Genomic DNA, 18,154 nt, shown 5'->3' with positions numbered 1-18,154 from the left:
ACAGTCTCAGAGAAGTTTGGTAACCTGACCAAGGATATGCAGCTAGTGTGAGGCAAAGCCTTGATTCTGCTTCCTAATTACTACCTCACACAAAGCAGGCTGTCATCAGTGTCCAGTAACTGCTCCTTGTATGGCCCCCAGGCTCCCAGAGGAGGATGGTCACCTGCACAGGGGTAAGCCAGGAAGGCTTCCTGGAGGAATGGGACTTCAGCTAGGCCCCCTACATGGGGAGGAGCTACCTAGTGGCTCAACCTTGGTCTCGTATCAGAATCACCTGAGGGAGTCCAGGCCCCAAGCCCCCCCTCACAGAGGTTCTGATTTCATTGTTCTGCGTTGGGGCCATCACTAGATAATGCTGATGTGCAGCCAGATGTGGCATCGAGACTAAGCAGATGGGAGCAGGGCATGTCCCTTAGGTGAGGGCAGGAAGTGCAAGAGGTCAGGGCAGGAAGAAACCAGTGAGGAGCCAGGACTGGGCCCCTGTCTCTGGGTGGGGGCAGTGTGAGGTCTGCAGGCCAGTTCACGGGCAGGAGCCAGGAGGTCCAGCAGTCCCCTGGCAGTAGGTCTTCCATTTTATTGTTTCGTCTAATGTCAGTCACCAAGCCGGGCCTGGGTACTGGATCATCGGGGAGCCTGTAGTCTGCCATATGTGCCTGTGTCCACCCCTTAGGAAGTGTGAGTATCCTCAGGCTGCAGGGAAATGTTGGTGTTTGCACTTCATGATCAGCATTTGCTCAGGCAATGGGGAGGCAGAGGCTAGGCAGGGCCCAGGCTTCTGGAAGAATTCATCCCTTGTCATCATAGCCTGGCATCCTGGGTTCCCAGGGTGGTGGACAGAGAGCATCGCCCCGGGCAGGCCCAAGAGCTGACGGCAGTAAGCGAGTGACTGGGATGCCCACTGCCACTGCTCCTCCTGGACATGGTCCCTCAGCCCTCGTCATCCCACCCGCTCCCTGCACTGTGGGTGCCACCCTGGTCTGGTACCTTGCTTTTCCACAGGTTTAGCCTCCTGGAGACAAGGACTGTGTATTTACTACTTTCAGGTGAGTAGCCAGACCTAAGAACAAATCTAAAAGAAAAAAAAGTCACATGTAAACCCATAGAGAACCAGCGTCCCCCCACCTGCCCTGGGGGGCCCCATGCCTTTGGCTGGTCTCATCCTTTTTGGGTAGAGTGAGCTTGGAGAGGGGGTAGATTTGACCAAGCACAGATAAGACACCAAACAGAAAACAACAGCAACAAAACACCCCCTAACTTAAAAAATAATTTTTTTAAAATTTAGTTTTGAGCAACACAGGTGAGGGAAAGGAGGAAAACACAAGTGTTTCTCTCGTCCCATCAGCATCCCACGTGCTTATTGCATTATATTGCTTAATCTTCCCAATAACCCTGAGAGAGGTATTATTACCCACCCACTCCCGTTCATGCAGGAAACAACTTGGCCTCCAGGGGGTGACCTTGGTTCACTCCTGTATCCATGATGTAAACCTGGCCTGGCCGACTCCACTGCCGGGTGATGCCGCAGTATTTACCGCAGAGAACCCACGTCGTCATAAACAAGTCACGGCAAACGCGGACAGGAGCGTGAGTGCCGGGGAAGAGCATGGAAGTGAGGCCACCTGGGATTTGCCTGGTCTGGTCTCCGAACGTGGGTCAGCACCTCCCCATGAGCTCCAGTTTCTCCAGCTGTGAGATGAAGGGCTGGGACTAGACCACCCAGTTCTGTGAGTCTGTGGCAGAGTGCAAAGGCAGGAGTCCTGACAGGCTCAGAATTTTCTTGCTCTCCCTCTCACATTCCACACCTCCTCTAATTAACCCCAAGGGCTCACACATTTGCAAAGCAAAATTAACTGTGCTTTAAAAAGAACGCTGGAGAAGGGCTGTGAGCCACGGGAGCCATCTTTTGGAAGGCTCAAAGGACCAAAGGATGGAGTGCTTCTGTCGGTGACGAGTGGAGGTCGGGAGGCTGGGGCCAGACGGGAGCAGGGTGCTTCCTACAGTTGAGGGAACAGGAGGAGAGAGGCGTGCTGTCCCCTTCAGCCTGAGCACACCGCCACGTGCAGGGAGGGGGCCCGAGGAGGTCACCTCGCTGACACAGTTCCCTAGCGCGTGGCTGGGGCAGACATTGACCTGAGGCCCAGCCAGGTCAGAACCTTCACGTGCATGATTTCATCTGAGCATTACATGGATGAGGACACTGTCACACAACTGTCTGTGACAAGCCCTCTCATTAGTCCCCCTTTATAGAGGTGAGGCAGAGACACAGGTGACAAAGCGTACAAGGCTGAGTGAGAGATGAAGAGTGCACATAGGTGGTTGGGAGCTGGGACCCCTGGGGACTGTGACAGTCACTCCAGTGAAGTGAGGAGAAGAGCGGATGAAGGGAAACACTTGCAGATGGCTTGGTTCACAGAGGACTTGCTCCCACCAGGCCCTGTGCTGTGAATACACTGACCCGGCCATCTCCTTCACTCCTCATCGAGTCCAAAGAGCGTGGGGAGCTCTGAGGGCCTTGGAGTCCAGAGAGATTAGGTGGGGCGTGGCGTAGGATGGGAGGAGGCCTTGCCCCCCCAGAGGAGGAGGGCCTGGCCTGCAGGTCCTGTGCCCAGACGACAACAGGTCCCAAAGCCCACGGGATCCCTAGCAGTTCCTCAAACGCAGGCCGGGGCAGAGGCTGCAGGATGAGCCCACATCCATGCTCCCCTCCTAGAGTTACAGAACCCCCTGTTTATGGCGGGGCCCCTAGCTACCCAGGCAAAGGCCACACCTCCCAGCCTCCCTTGCAACAACTCCCCATGAGCAGAAGTGACAGACACCACTTCCTGGTGGTGGTCTTCAGGAGAAGCTGCCATACTGCCCGCCCCCCCCAACTCCTTCTGCCTCTTCCCACTGCTGGGAATACAGACACAGCTGCTCCATCCGAGGTGACACAACGGGGAGAAGCAGCCTGGGCCCCACGCAGCCCAGAGTCACCATTCCAGCCAGTAGAGAGAAACGTAAGTGTTTATTTTGTTAAATCATTGTTATTTTTAGTCTCTGACACGAGAGCCAAGTTGCTTCAGTCGTACCTGGCTCTTTGCGACCCCATGGACTGTAGCCCGCCAGGCTCCTCCGTCCATGGGAGTCCTCAGGCAAGAATACTGGAGGGGGTTGCCGTTTCCTCCTCCAGAGGATCTTCCTGACCCAGGGATTGAACCCGCATCATTTATGTCTCCTGCATTGGTAGGTGGGTTCTTCCCCACTAGCGCCACCTGGAAAGCCCTCTGATATAAGAGCCAAATCTACATCTGAATTCCGAGGGTCTCGAACTCTTTTGCCCTGACCACAGGAAGAAGTAGATTTTACACTGGGCTGTGTGTGTGTAATCAGAATAGGCCTTCATGAAGCAATACCAACCCTTCCCACACTCTGCATTCTTATATTTTTACTTTAGTTTTTTGAAAAAAAGCTTATTGTGTGCTCACTAAATTTTGTTATGACCTGAAGTCTGAAAAACACTGTTCAGACTATTACCCAGGTTGACGTTGCTCCCCTCAAGCCACCAGCTTTCCCAGTTTTCTGTGACCACCCACCGCCATTAATTATCTCTCTCACACCACTCTTTCCCCCTGCTATTTCTAATAGTCATTTATTCAAAAGACGTTTACGGATTACTTACTCTGGGGCAGAAACTGTTCCAGTGGTCTTCCTGTTAACAGTAGCTGGGAGCTGAGAGGGAGAACGGAATCCATGTTCAGGGGAGGCTTCCTGGTGGAGGTGGCATTTACACTGGTCCTTGAAGGGCAGAGAGAAATGTGGATGAGAAGCACATTGCAAGACTGGCCTCAGCATTAGCCTCTCCCAGCCTCCCAGTCTTGAGGCTCTAGCCACACAGTTTTTGCTCCCCTGCCTGAAAAGAACCCAGATCTTTCCCACCTTAGGGCCCCCACACTCTGTTCTCTGTGGCTGGAATGCTTTCTTCCCCTTTGATCACCCAGCTTCTATGCACTGCTGAATCCCCAGCACTGATCATCTGATCTGTGCCTGTCTCTAATCAGGTGTTGATGGATAAGTGTATGTTGAATGAATAAATTCTAACTTAGCCTGATTCATCTGTTGCTTGGACAACTATAGCAGCCTCCAAACTGGCCTTCCAGCCCCTTCCTTTCTAGGACTCTTGGTCCATCTTGGTCACAGCTGCCATGGAGGCAGGATTTGTTTCCTCTACATAATACCCTCAGTGACTCCCTATTACCCACAGAGTGAAAGTCAGATTCATTTTGACTGACTTTTTAGAGGCCTGATGATTTGACCCCCACAGTCCTTTTGTTCCTCCCCTTCGTCTTCTTCCTCTCCACCTCCTGTCCCTCAGAGTCTTAGTTTAATCTGTACTTCTTGCCTGAAAAACTTTCTCCATTCTCCTCTTTTACATGGTGAACTCCTACACAGTCTTCAAAACCCAGCTCAAACATCGCGTCTCCTTCCCACCTCCATTCTGCTTCTGTCCCTCACTGGCCTATGTTCTGTCCTAAGATCACTGGGCTGCATTTCCTTGATTCCCTGGGTTTTCCCTCTTCTGGAGGTCCTTGAGGGCGTGGATCATGTCTTGTCACGTGTGTTTCCTTGAGTCCAGGGCCTGGCACAGGGCAGATAACCAGTATGTATATGTTAAATAAATGAGTGGCTAGATGAATTATCTTGTCTCAGTTCAGCCTGACATCTTCCTTTAAAAAATCATCACTCATGGTGCAGTTTATCACCACTGACTTCTCTTTAGGTACGTGAACAGTTTTACCCTTTCCTATAGAAACTTTCTGCAAATTGCTGCCAAGCTAAAGTAACACAATCATTTCATGTTGAAAACCAAAATGTCAACATTTTATAGAAAGTGCTGAAAAATTATATTTAGCTAAACAAGCTTCTATAATTTTTTAAAATCTAGTGAATTTGGTGTATTCAGGTATATAGAATTTTTGGCAAATTGGCCGCCTTACTGCCTCCTGAACTACCCTCCCAGCTTATATTTCAAAAGAAACCCTAGCCCACAGGAATGACTCTCTAAGAATGGAAACGGGTGTCCTTTGGGGTAGAAAACAGAGAGACTTTCATTCATTGTCTTATTTGCATTGTGCTTGGGTTTTTCCTGCAGTCACACGCCTGTGCTTTTTTAGCGTCACCCTAATAGCACCAAGTACTCACCAGAGTACTCATCAGAAAGTGTTCAGGTGACCTCTCTCACCTGGAGGGAGGGCGGCCAGCCTGGATGGGGACCACACTCCTTTCTCTCATTGGCTGCGTGGCCAGTGGGGACGGGAGAGTGTGGAAACAGGACCATATCAGCCAGGACCCTTTGGTGCAAGCAACAGAAACTCAACTCAGACTTGCCTAGGCAGAGGAATAATTTACTGGCCCTCATAAAAGAGGAAGATATTGGGGCAGTTCTCGGAAGTGAAGGATAAAGTCTAGGAACCAGGGCCTCTGTGATGGCAACTGTGAGGTCAGTGCCCCGAAGGCTCTCCCCGGTGCTGCCCAACTCTCATCAACCCTTTACTGTTTCTTTTCACCTGCTGGCCTCATTCACTCTGACTCCTGTTGAAATGTTCTCCGTGTGGCAGAGAACTTGACGGCTCAAGCAGAGAGCGAGCTGCTTGCTCCCAGAGTCTACACATCAGTCACAGGGAAGGACGACTGGACCCATCACTGCTGCCAGGTGAGGGGGGTGCTGTGAATGGCCAGCCTGGATCCTACATCCACCCTTGTGGCCAGGACATGGGCTGTGACCAGGGGAAGGGACACAGGCAAGCATCTTGGAAAGAAACTAACAATCCTTTATACAAATGGTGACTAGAGTAGTTTAGCCTGAAGAAAAACCCAGGGATGTGGATAAATATCACATATTTCACTTAGCTTGCTTGGTAGACCAGGACTTTTAAAAATTTAGACACTTCACACTTAATTCCAACCTACTGACCCCACCCAGATACACACTTCCCTTCCAACTAAGCTCACTGCCCACTGCTCAGAGAATAAATATTCCTAGAATGAATGAATGAAATCAGTCAATCAGTCTATATATGCATAGCCCACACTTTCCTACTTCTGGGCCATCCACTGCTGGGTCATCTGGAATATAGGTCACCACCTCTGTTTCCGCTTGTTTTGATCATGCCCATCATTTAAGGCCCAATTCAAGTGCTGCCTCCTCCATGAAACCCTGAGCCCATAACCAGTAGGGATTTGTTTCTTTTTAAGAGTGGTTTCCCTCACTCTTTATAGACTCCATAAAGATTTTATGTTGTTTTATAGACTTTTATAGACTCTATATGATTTTACATAGTTTGTATTATGTATTGGTTTAGCAGGAAGAGTTTCCAACAATTAGTCCATCACAATTACTTCATCACACAAGTGGGAGGTAGTAAGTTCCTTGTCCCTGTAGTCTTTATTTATCTATCTTATCGATAGATCAATATGTATTTATGTGGCTGCACCAGATCTCAGTTGCGGCATACAGGTTCTTTTTTTTTTTTTTTTTTTTTTACCTGTGGCATGTGAACTCTTAGTTGCAGCATAAGAGATCTAGTTCCCTGACCAGGGATTGAACCCAGACCTCCTGCATTGGGGGTACAGCGTCTTAGCCACTGGGCCACCGAGGAAGTCCATCCTATAGACTTTAGAGCAGAGGCCTGTTCGGGGGTTGTTGTAAAGAGGTGAGGACCGCTTGGGTACTGTAGATTAGTTTACTAGGACCACTGTAACAAATTACCACAAACTGGGTAGCTTTAAGCAACAGAGATTTATTCTCCCATAATTCTGGAGGCCAAAACTCTGAAGTTACATCAGTGGGGTTGTTACTTCTGGAGGCTGTGAGGGAGATGCATTTCCATGCCTCTCTCCTGACTTCTGGTGGTTGCCAGCTATCTTTGGCACTCCCCAACTTGTAGACACATCACTCCAGGATCTATTTCCACATGACGGTCTCTGTGTCCTCTTTTCTTCTTATAAAGACACCAGTCGTTGGATTTAGGGTGATCTCAAGATCCTTAACTCATTGCATCCACAGACTCTGTTTTTCAAATAAGATCACATTCTGAAGTTCCCGGTTGGACATGTATCTTTGGGAGACACTATTCAACACACTCTGGGGAATCCTGTGTAGGACAAACTAACACAAACCAAAGTGGCCACAGTAGAGGCCAGACAGGTAACTGGAGAGCACAGACCTCAGCCCCAGGCACCCTTAGGTCTGGTTTTCAAAAGACGCCAGAGGTCAGACTTTGTAGGGAAAATATCTGGATTTTTAAATTTGGACAAAATATTCAAAACCTGTAAAAGTCTTATGATATATACATCTGTATATTTATAGACAGTACATCTGTATATCAGATTTGGCCTGTGGAGCATCAGTTTATGACTCACCAGTGGAAGCTACAACTTGGCTTATAATGTTATGAGTTCAGAAAAGAACACGGCCCATGCACTTCTGCGACAAGCCACCAGATGGCGCGTTGGCCATTGCATTAGCCAGGACTGGGAGACATCCAGGGACTGAAATCCAAGTGATTTTTTTTTTCAAGTCAGAGGTGGTGGGTGGAGGCCAAGTAGAGAAGTGAGATTAAGTTTATGATCAGAGTTCACGCCATTTAAAACTTTGCATCCTTTTCTCTTTATCTTTGATGCCTGCTATTTCTTGTCTGCTAGTGATACCTACTCCCTTGGCAGACAACACAAGTTAAAAAGTAATAAAGATATTACTACAGGAAAAAGAAAGGAAGAGCCAGTTCAACAGCTTTTTCTTATTATAAATACATCAATTAAGTTAAAAAAAAAAATTGACATATACACACAGCAAACCATACAGGATATTCCTGCTCCCACTGCCAACACCAGCTATGTCTCCCTCGTTGCTTTGAGAGTTCTGAATTCAGGGACTGGGATTATTTTTGTTGTTATTGCACGTATATAATACACTTCTCTTGTAAGGAAAATTCTGCATTGTTTGTACAATTGAATTAAGTATATCAGAATAGATGATTGCTAACTTCTATATATATGAAAGTGAAAGTGTTAGTCACTTAGTCATCTCTGACTCTTTGCGACCCCATGGACTGTAGCCTGCCAGGCTCCTCTGTCCCTGCGATTTTCCAGACAAGAATACCTGAGTGGGTTGTCATTTCCTTCTTTCTGTATATATGACCCTGATAATCACAAACTGTGGAAAATTCTGAAGAAAATGGGAATACCAGACCACCTGACCTACCTCCTGAGAAATCTGTATGCAAGTCAGGAAGCAAGAGTTAGAACTGGACATGGAACAACAGACTGGTTCCAAACAGGAAAAGGAGTACATCAAGGCTGTATATTGTCACCCTGCTTATTTAACTTACATATAGAGTACATCATGAGAAGCGCTGGACTGAATGAAGCACAAGCTGGAATCAAGATTGTCGGGAGAAATATCAATAACCACAGATATGCAGATGACATCATCCTTACGGCAGAAAGCAAAGAACTAAAGAGCCTCTTAATGAAAGTGAAAGAGGTGAGTAAAAAGTTGGCTTAAATTTCAACATTCAGAAAACTAAGATCATGGCATCTGGTCCTGTCACTTCATGGCAAATAGATGGAGAAACAGTGGCAAACTTTATTTTTGGGGGACTCTAAAATCACTGCAGATAGTGACTGCAGCCATGAAATTAACAGACAGTTACTCCTTGGGAGAAAATTTATGACCAACCTAGACAGCATATTAAAAAGCAGAGATGTTACTTTGCCAACAAAGGTCCATCTAGTCAAGGCTATGGTTTTTCCAGTAGTCATGTATAGATGTGAGAGTTGGACTATAAAGAAAGCTGATGGAGAAGGAAATGGCAACCCACTCCAGTATTCTTGCCTGGAGAATCCCATGGACAGAGGAGCCTGGTGGGCTACAGTTCACGGGGTCAAAAAAAAAAAAAAGAAAGCTGAGCACTGAAGAGTTGATGCCTTTGAACTATAGTGTTGAAAAAGACTCTTGACTCCCTTGGACTGCAAGGAGATCCAACCAGTCCATCCTAAAGGAAATCAGTCCTGAATATTCATTGGAAGGACTGATGTTGAAGCTGAAGCTCCGATACTTTGGCCACCTGATGCAAAGAGCTGAGTCATTTGAAAAGACCCTGATGCTGGGAAAAATTGAAGGCGGGAGGAGAAGGAGATGAAAGAGGATGAGATGGTTGGATGGCATCATTGACTCAATGGACATGAGTTTGAGTAAACTCTGGGAGTTGGTGATGGATAGGGAGGCCTGGGGTCGCAAAGAGTTGGACTTTACTGAATGACTGAACTGAACTGAGTTATGGGGAGGGGACATTTCCAGGAACTTAATTACACCTAATCACAGTTTCACTTTTAGATGCAACGCTTAATGATGTGTTTTAAGTTGTAATATAAATGTATACTTTTTTATAATGGAAGTGTTACACATTCACAAAAATGAAAGGAATAGTATAACGAACCTGGGATATTGGTGTTGGCTCTGTATGATACTCATCATGCTGTTAGGAAGCCCAAACTATCACACATGAAGCGATCACATGGAGAAGCCCTGAGACTACATGAAAAGAGAGAGAGATGCTTGGTCATCCCCACAGCCGCCTCAGCCCCATGCAGTTCCAATGCCAGCTTCCATCTGGCTACGACCTCATGGGATCCTGAGCCGGAACCACCCAACTGAGCCCAGCCTTGACTTCCTGGCCCACAGATACCATGAGAAATAATAAGATGGTTGTTGCATCGGGCACCCCAAGTTTTGGGGTGATCTGTTACTCAGTAGTAGGTAAACAGAGTGTTCTGGGAATTTCCCCCTGGGGATAGGTAGTGAGACCCTTCTAAGCCTTGGGTAGGGTGAATAATTTTCTGTGTGATCTGATTTCAGTCACCCCCAAACATTCTGTTGTTTGTGCCAGAAGGACCACCGTTAGTGGCTGACTCTTTGAGATGTGTCTTTGACTCTCCTATGAGAAGTGAACAGAGAGTTTCAGACCCCGTCCCACCCTACCCCTCTGTGATGGAATAAGTCAACTCTTTTCCTCAGTGGGGTCATCAGAGAGGGGCTGCAAGGCGTACCCCTGGACAGACTACCTGTATTAGCAGACCCCTCAGCCACACATCAGATTTGTCCTGCACCCTAAGGCTAGACAGCGGGAGGCTTTGTAACACATACATTTTATATACAACTTAAATATCTAGTCATGGCATTATATGACAGTGACTTCTGCAAGACAGTGACTCTTAAGTTCTTGGGAGCTGCAGTCATTTCAAGAAACTCATGAGACTTTTCATCTTTTTCCCATAAAAATACCCTTAGGCATATAGACATACAAATTTAGTTTTAGATTCTATAAATAAATAAACTCTTTATAAATATAAATAAGTTAGATTATCCAGCTATAATTTTAACTGTTATGACTGCATAATATTCAATTGTGTAGCATTATTATGGTTTATTTAACCAGTCTCCTGTGGTCGGACCTCAGGTGGCTTCCGAGGTTTCTGTGTTTTCAACCGTACTAAAAATCTCTGTCCCAAGATTTTTATAAGCATCTTCTCCTGGTTCTTAGTTTATGCTTGTTGCATGTTATGTGTCCTTGTGGCTGTTTTGTATTTTTGGAAAAAGACAGGGCATGTTTAAATGCATACAATGTTTTAAAAATGAGAAACACAGGAGTTGGAACCGCCCCTTGCTGTAGCCTTGGGGTGCAGCCAGGGCTCCTGGCTTGGCCTCACCCAGACGTGGGAGAAGGGAGAGTTCTGAGTGGAGGGGAGGCGCTGGGAGTGTTTTCCAGCCGGCAGGGTGTCAAGGACGCCTGTGATGCAGGCTGTGGGGGACCTGGCCTTGCTACCTAGCTGGAGGAGCAGTAATTTATGTCGTGGGATGAGGAAGAACAGGAGCTGTGTGTTCCGTCCTGGAGCGGGGGGTCCCGGGGAGTGGGGTGGGAATGTGGCAGAAAGGTAGAAACAGCTGCCTTCCAAGAGCCTGGGTGCACCGGCTGACAAATCTTTATGTCCATAAAGTGAGCCTTCAGCAGTGGGCAAGGGCCTATCCTGGTGCCACCAGCAGCAGCCAGAACCTGCCCTCGGAGGTGGGCAAGGCCCAACCAAAACAGGCAGCAGAGAAAGGGGCCTTTGTGAGAGCGGAGGGTGGTCGCGGGACTGGAGGGAGGTTGCCAGTGCTGTGTGGCCAGGGAGGTGGCCGGCAGGTGCTGCCACCAGGTCACCCCTGTTTACTGGAGAAAAAAACCCTAACCCACACTGAAAGTTAAAAATACAGTTTTATTTGGAGATCTTCCTGAGGACTATAGCATGCACAGACAGCCTCTCAGACGGCTCTGAGGAGCTGCTCGGAAGAGATAAGGGAGGAGTCAGGAAGAAACCACAATTCAACATCAAAATATTACAGCTAATCACAGAAAACAGTTACCTCCAGTTAATTATTATGGGAAGATTCAAGAATCTGGGCTCATTGAAATTGTTCCCTAGACACACATCTTGACTATCTAGGGCCAGTATCCAAAGCACAAAATTTTTCCTGGTTTTCTCCATCCTGAATTCCCCTCAGGGTGCACTGTCAGTGGGAAGCTGCAGTGGCTAATGGCTTGATCCTTGTAGAACTGGGGCGATGGCAGCGTTCCCTGTCCACACTCTGATGCTGCTGCACTAGTGGGGGTGAGGGTCACTAGCAGCAAAAGGGGTCGTATGTAGTGTATATTGTGCTAGGGGGTGGGGGCTTTCGTCTCCAAAGCAATCTGCCTTCCTTCCTCTCTTCCTTCTTCCCTCACCCCCCCCCCCTTTCTCCCTTCCTGCTTTCCTTCTATTTTATTTTTGTTCTTGTTATTCTTTCATTATTTTTTTTTTTTAAAGGTCTTTCTCTTAGTTAATTTTGGTGATTACAAGAGTGACATGCACTCATGTGCCTGGTGAATCCATACAAAGATGGAACCAGGCATAGAGATCCTCTCCCTCCCCATTCCCGTATCAACCCTGGGGACCCTTTCACCTCCTCATGTCTGTATAAGCACGTGGAAAGTTCTGTGCAGCTAGGATCTTACTAATATTTGCTTAAAAAAAAAAAAACGAAAACAACCCAAAAACACACTTCAGGCCTCACTGTCCCAGTGGTTTTTAGCATGGAATATTTAGAAACATGTTAAGGCTTTTTTGTTGTTCCTTTTTTTTTTTTTGACAATGAGGAGGCAGGGTTGGTGTGACATGAAGGGAAAAGGGATGCTGAATGTCCTGTAATCTGTGGGGCAGTTTTGCACCTGCGGTTCCCATAGTGTCCCAACTTGGCAACACACTTTCTAAATTTCACAGGATGGTCACAGTCCTCCAGACAGTGGAACTGTGTCTAATCTACTTAAAAAAAAAAATGCAGACAATGCAACAGGAGGAATCTACCTTGTTCATTCAATCATTTCTCTTATAGAGAAATGGCTCTTCAGATACTTATGTTGTTTTGAGGGTTTTTTTTTTTCCCCACTATTTCAAATTGTATCACAAAACCACTTTTTTTTAATATATCCTTTTGGTGGGTGCTTCTATTCCTCCAGGAAACCTGTCAATATTGGGGCTGTGAGGCTATAGTACATGTATTTTGTGTTTTAGAAGAAAGTGTCAGGTTATTTTCTTTTTTTTTTTTTCCTTTATTTTTTATTAGTAGGAGGCTAGTTACTTTACAATATTGTAGTGGTTTTTGCCATACATTGACATGAATCAGCTATGGATTTACATGTGTTCCCCATCCTGAGCCCCCCTCCCACCTCCCTCCCCATCCCATCCCTCTGGGTCATCCCAGTGCACCAGCCGTGAGCACTTGTCTCATGCATCCAACCTGGACTGTTTCACACTTGATAATATACATGTTTCAATGCTATTCTCTCAGATCATCCCACCCTCGCCTTCTCCCATAGAGTCCAAAAGTCTGTTCTATACATCTATGTCTCTTTTTCTGTCTTGCATATAGGTTGTTTTCTCGAAGAGTGATGCAGTGTGCTCACAGCAGGGCACAGCTGGCTTCCCAGGCACCCTCAGTGCCCCTGGCTGTTGCTGTCTGATGTTTGAGACTCTTGCCTATTTGCACAATGAAAACCAGTATTTCATTGTGGCTTTTATTTAGATTTTTCTGACCTCTGAGCATCTTTTAAAACTTTTTTTGGCCACTGCTCTTCTCTTCTTCGTTCCTGCTCCATAGATGCCTCTGGGGAGGCAGTCCCTCAGGGAGTCAGGGGATCCCACGGCAGCAAAGTGCCTTTCTCATCACATCATATCCAAGTGTGTGGTCAACATGACTTATCACTGTTGATGGTAACCTTGCTTAGTAAGCTTTGAACAAGGGCCCTACATTTTCTTGTAGGACCAGGCCCTGTCTCTAATATACATATCCTTCAGCACCCGCTGGGGCAGCTGCCCAGGCTCCTGCCTTCCCAAACCTGTTTCTCTGCTCTCCAGTATCCCAAACTCTTGGAGACACAGGGCAAGTTCCCCTGAGAACTTTGCCTATGCTTCTGGGTCACTAGGTGGCAGCCCCTCCTCCTTTCAGGAACCCCAAGTTTCCATGCAGAATTCTGAGGGTCCCCCCAACTGGCGACAGGGTGAGTCACCTTCCCACCATGGGGCCAGGTGAAAAGAGTTATTTGTCACCTGAATTTTTTCCCCTCAAGGAGTATCATCCTCCACACTGACTGAGTGAGGTGGGGTGGGGTCAGTTTGGCTGGCATTGAGGGCTCTGGGGAAAGGTGTCGAGCCCCAGATGGGTGGCTCTCTAAAGCCTGGGCCCCATTCTGCCTTAGAGATCTGCTTTGCTTTTCTGCTACTTTTTGAAACCTTGGGACAAGTCTCTCACCCTCCTGTTATGCAGCTGAATGAACAAGTGCATCCTGGTGCTGATTCTGGGCCCTCTTCATAGAGAGCAAGCGCCTGCCGTGCGTCAGCCCGAGTTGGGCACTGGGCCGCAGCGGTGACAGAGAACCAGGCAAGGCCTAGACTCTGAGGGGCTCACACGTGACAATGAGTCTGAAATAAAGCGGATAACCCGCAGTCCAGGGCCTGAACACCCAGCAAGCTGGAGAGGAGACTGCTCCTCTCAAGTAGATTTGCGGTGGGGGGTGGGGAGCAGGCAGCGTTCCTAAGAAAGAGAGTTTAAACTGAGACCTGAAGGGTGAAGGCGCAGAAAGTGTTCCAGGCAGAACTAAATATGCACAATGTGAGAGCTGCGAGTTTCCGTTTTATTGGATAACTTACTGAGGACTACTCAGGAGAGAGAGGAACTGCTCTGGACAGGTAGAGGAGGTCAGCATAAATGTGATTTTGATGAAGGGGGTACATGCAACCAAGCACATATCTCAGTAGAAATTGCTGCTGGTCACGCGGAGCAGAGGTGTCAGTCTTTTAGCGCTTTTCTAAGTATGGGAAGATGCAAGAATCCGCATTCGAAAAAAATGTCTCATGGAAATACTTACCTGTCTGAAGGCCTGTTTTGTTGGTTTTCCCAGAGCACAGAGTACCTTGTCCTGATCTCTGTTCTGAACTCCTGGGCGTGTTGAAGGTCAGCAGCTGCAGTGACTAATGACTTAATTCTTGTGGAACTGGGTGGCGAGACATTTTTTAGTTGGCAGGTCAGCAGGACAATAGATCTCACCCTGCCGTGAAGGGAGGAGGGGGGAGGGAGAGTCCTGGGTCATCCCCACTGTTTGCCTGCCAGCCTCAGTTCTGGTGGAATTTTCCTGGGGTGGGCGCCCCCAGATGCACCTGGGTGTAGATGTCCATCTCCACGGCTGCCAGCCACCTCTGGGCAGGAAAGTGTGGGCATCAGGCCTGCTCTTTTCTGTTCTTCTGTCTTCCAGCCCCACCCCGGCCTTGCCAACACCACCCTGTAATTGCCCTGTCTGCCATAGGAGCTTCTTTAGGACTTAACTGGAACTGCTCCCTCAACCCCCTCCCTGAGACAGGGCCTCGGCCCACCCTCCACCATCACCTCCCTGCAGAGGCCTAGATCCTGTGGTGTGGCTGACTGAGTGCTGCTTGAAGGCAGGGGCCTCAGACCTTGTCTGACCCTACTGTGGCTTCCTTCTGGCATGTCATGGATCTCTCTGCATCTTTCCAAACTCTTAGCTCAGAGTTCATCTGAAGGGAATGTAGAAAACGCTTTAGGATCTCAGATGGCGAGGAACCAGAGGAAGAAATTGTCCCCATGCTGTGGAGGGAAAAACTGAGGCTGTATCATAGCCTGCTGATTCAGGGGCTTCACAGTGTGGGGACAAGAAGTCAGGCCTACAGAATGGGGCTCTGTCCTGGTCTCCACCAACCACGAGGTCTGGCTGTGTAAGACTCTCAGAATCTCAGGTTCCCCGCCTGCAAGTGGAGATAAAGCTCTTTCCATCAGGGCTGCCATGAGGTTTAAACAAACTTAAAAGGCTGCATAGAGACTAGCTCCCTGGGAAGAGAACTTGTTGTTTGTAGGACAAGCTCCCAGCCTCAGCCGTGCCCAAGCTTCTGAGTACATAAAACTTGAGCAACTTCAGACAGAGCTCAAAGGAACAGATGGAGATGTGTCTTCCTCAGTAGCCAGGGGGAGTTTGGGAGGGGCAAGGGGACAGGAAGCAGACATTCTTTAAGGGTGTCTATGTGATATACTTTGGCCACTTCATGCGAAGAGTTGACTCATTGGAAAAGACTCTGATGGTGGGAGGGATTGGGGGCAGGAGGAGAAGGGGACGACAGAGGATGAGATGGCTGGATGGCATTACCGACTCGATGGACATGAGTTTGAGTAAACTCCGGGAGTTGGTGATGGACAGGGAGGCCTGGCATGCTGCGATTCATGGGGTTGCAAAGAGTCGGACACGACTGAGAGACTGAACTGAACTGAACTGATGTGACAGTGGCCAATTTTGCCCTGTGCCTGACCCCAGTTTTCCTATCCGTAAAGAAGAATCCTAAAACCTCACCAATGCATGTATTTATTAGCAACTCATCAAATTAGAAGCTGTTATTATTACTGTTAGTATTACTATTAGTTGCTTTGCATTGATGAGGGAGATGTGGGGCAGACGGGTGTCCCTATTTTACAGATGAGGACAGTAAGCAATAGAGGAACCCCAGTGACAGACTTGGCCCCTCTCTGTGCATCCTCCCAGAGAGAGAGGAGTGGCTCTGGAGATGAAAAGGTGGGTCAGGGAGGGCCTGAGAAGCAGGACTAGGATCCAGATTAGGTCACTGGGGGACAGGGCGCTGGAGCAGACGAAAACAAGCCCAGTTCATTTCCTGGTTGGGCGCTGAAAGCCAACACCAACTCTCTGCTCCATAAATAAATTTCACATTTAAATAAATATGGAACGGCATGACATTATTTTCCTTCTGCAAAAGAAAAGAGCATTTATCCGGTCTCCAGAAGCTGGTTCCTTAATTTCCAGGTCCTCTCTGACATCACCCAGGGGCAGCCGGAGAGAAATTTTCTCATCCCCTGGGGGGAGTCAGGTCAGGAACAATGTGTGGGCAGCGCTTGGTCCCAAGCCACAGACAGACTCTGTTCCTGAAATTCTTCTATAGGTAGTGGTTGGGAACTTGCTGTGGATTTTCCCTCTGAAGTAATGTTGTTAGCGCTTCTTTCGTTCCCAGGCTGGCCCAGCGGCCTGTTTTGGAGGAAGGGAGGAAAAAGCAAGGGTGCAGGAGTCGGATTACCTGGGGTAACCCCGGCTCTGCTCTGTAGTCACTGTGTGGCCCTGGGGAAGGGACTCAGACTCTCGGGGCCTCATCTCAGGCTGTCAGTGTTAGGAGACAGTTCTCCAGAGGCCTCTGGAATTTCTGGAGTCTTGTGACACCTTTTGTTCTGGACTATCTTTCCAAGGGTGTTTGATTAGCAAACAGCCTTGGCAGATAAATACAGTGTCTCCCTTGGGCAGAGGGCAGATTTGTTTGCTTTCCAGGACAATGAAAACAATGTCTCCTTCCAAGGCAAAGATCCGGCAGGTTTGCTAGAAGCTGCTTTATGAGGCTCTTAGTGAGTGAAGTCATTCAGTCGCGTCTGACTCTTGGCGACCCCATGAACTGTAGCCCTCCAGGCTCCTCCATCCGTGGAATTTTCTAGGCAAGAGTACTGGAGTGGGTTGCCATTTCCTTCTCCAGGGGATCTTTCAGACCCAGGGATCGGACCTGGTTCGATCCTGCAGGACCTGGGTCTCCTGCATTGCAGGTGGACATTTTACCATCTGAATCCCTTATAAGGCTAGGGGTTTCCTAATCTCAGGATTCCTTGGCTGTGGCACCAGCCCTTTGTGGGCACAGAGTTCCCCTGGGCCTGCCTCCCACTTGGCCCGTGAGACAAGGGGGCAAAGAGAACCAACATGAACATGGGGCTTGTGTCACCTCTTTTACCTAACAGGTCTGTTGTCTCTGTCCCAGAAGTCTTCTACCATTATTCATGGCACTGGCAGGCTAACTGCTGGTTTACGAGCAAGAGGGAAATCTCAGACCTGCCGCTTTCTTGGCAGTTCATGCCTGACTCTAATACCCACCCTGTTGTGGGAGGATAGGATGCCTGGCCCTTGGTGGGGAGTTAATAAATGATGTTTGGAACAATTTTACTATCAGTGGATAGGAGGCTGGTTATTCATGAAGAGCCAGTGAGAATTCCCACCCAAGACGCCAGCAGTGCAGCACAGCCTTGGCCCTGGGGTTAGGAATTCCATCCCGGCAGGATCCGAGACAGGCTTTCTGGGGCAAGGACTCCAGATGGGTAGATTTCAAGTCCCTTTTGACAACCCTCTCAGCCCCCTCCCCTCTCAGAGGCAGCCTCTATGATCAACTTGAAATACATCTTTCCAGACCTTTCCCTGTGCATAGATATGTTTAGAGAATGTATACTTGACTTTTACAGAAATTATTTATACTATATTATCTTGCACTTTTCATTTTTCTCTTAAAAATACATCCTAGACACCTTTCCGTGTCAGCCCACTTGGCTTTTAAGAACTGTTGGACAACGTTTCTAGTACGATAGTTTTGACCGAAAAATTCACAACCTAGAAGTCAAGAGTTATATTTTACTTGGTGAGCTTTCTGAGGACTTCAAGTCCAGGAGACAGAATCTCAGATAACTCTGAGGAAACCATTCCGAATAGGCAAGTGGAGGGGGTGG

The sequence above is a fragment of the Dama dama genome, chromosome 15 (genome assembly GCF_033118175.1).
Source record: "Dama dama isolate Ldn47 chromosome 15, ASM3311817v1, whole genome shotgun sequence".
Taxonomy (NCBI): domain Eukaryota; kingdom Metazoa; phylum Chordata; class Mammalia; order Artiodactyla; family Cervidae; genus Dama; species Dama dama.
Note: the sequence above shows the minus strand (reverse complement) of the source record.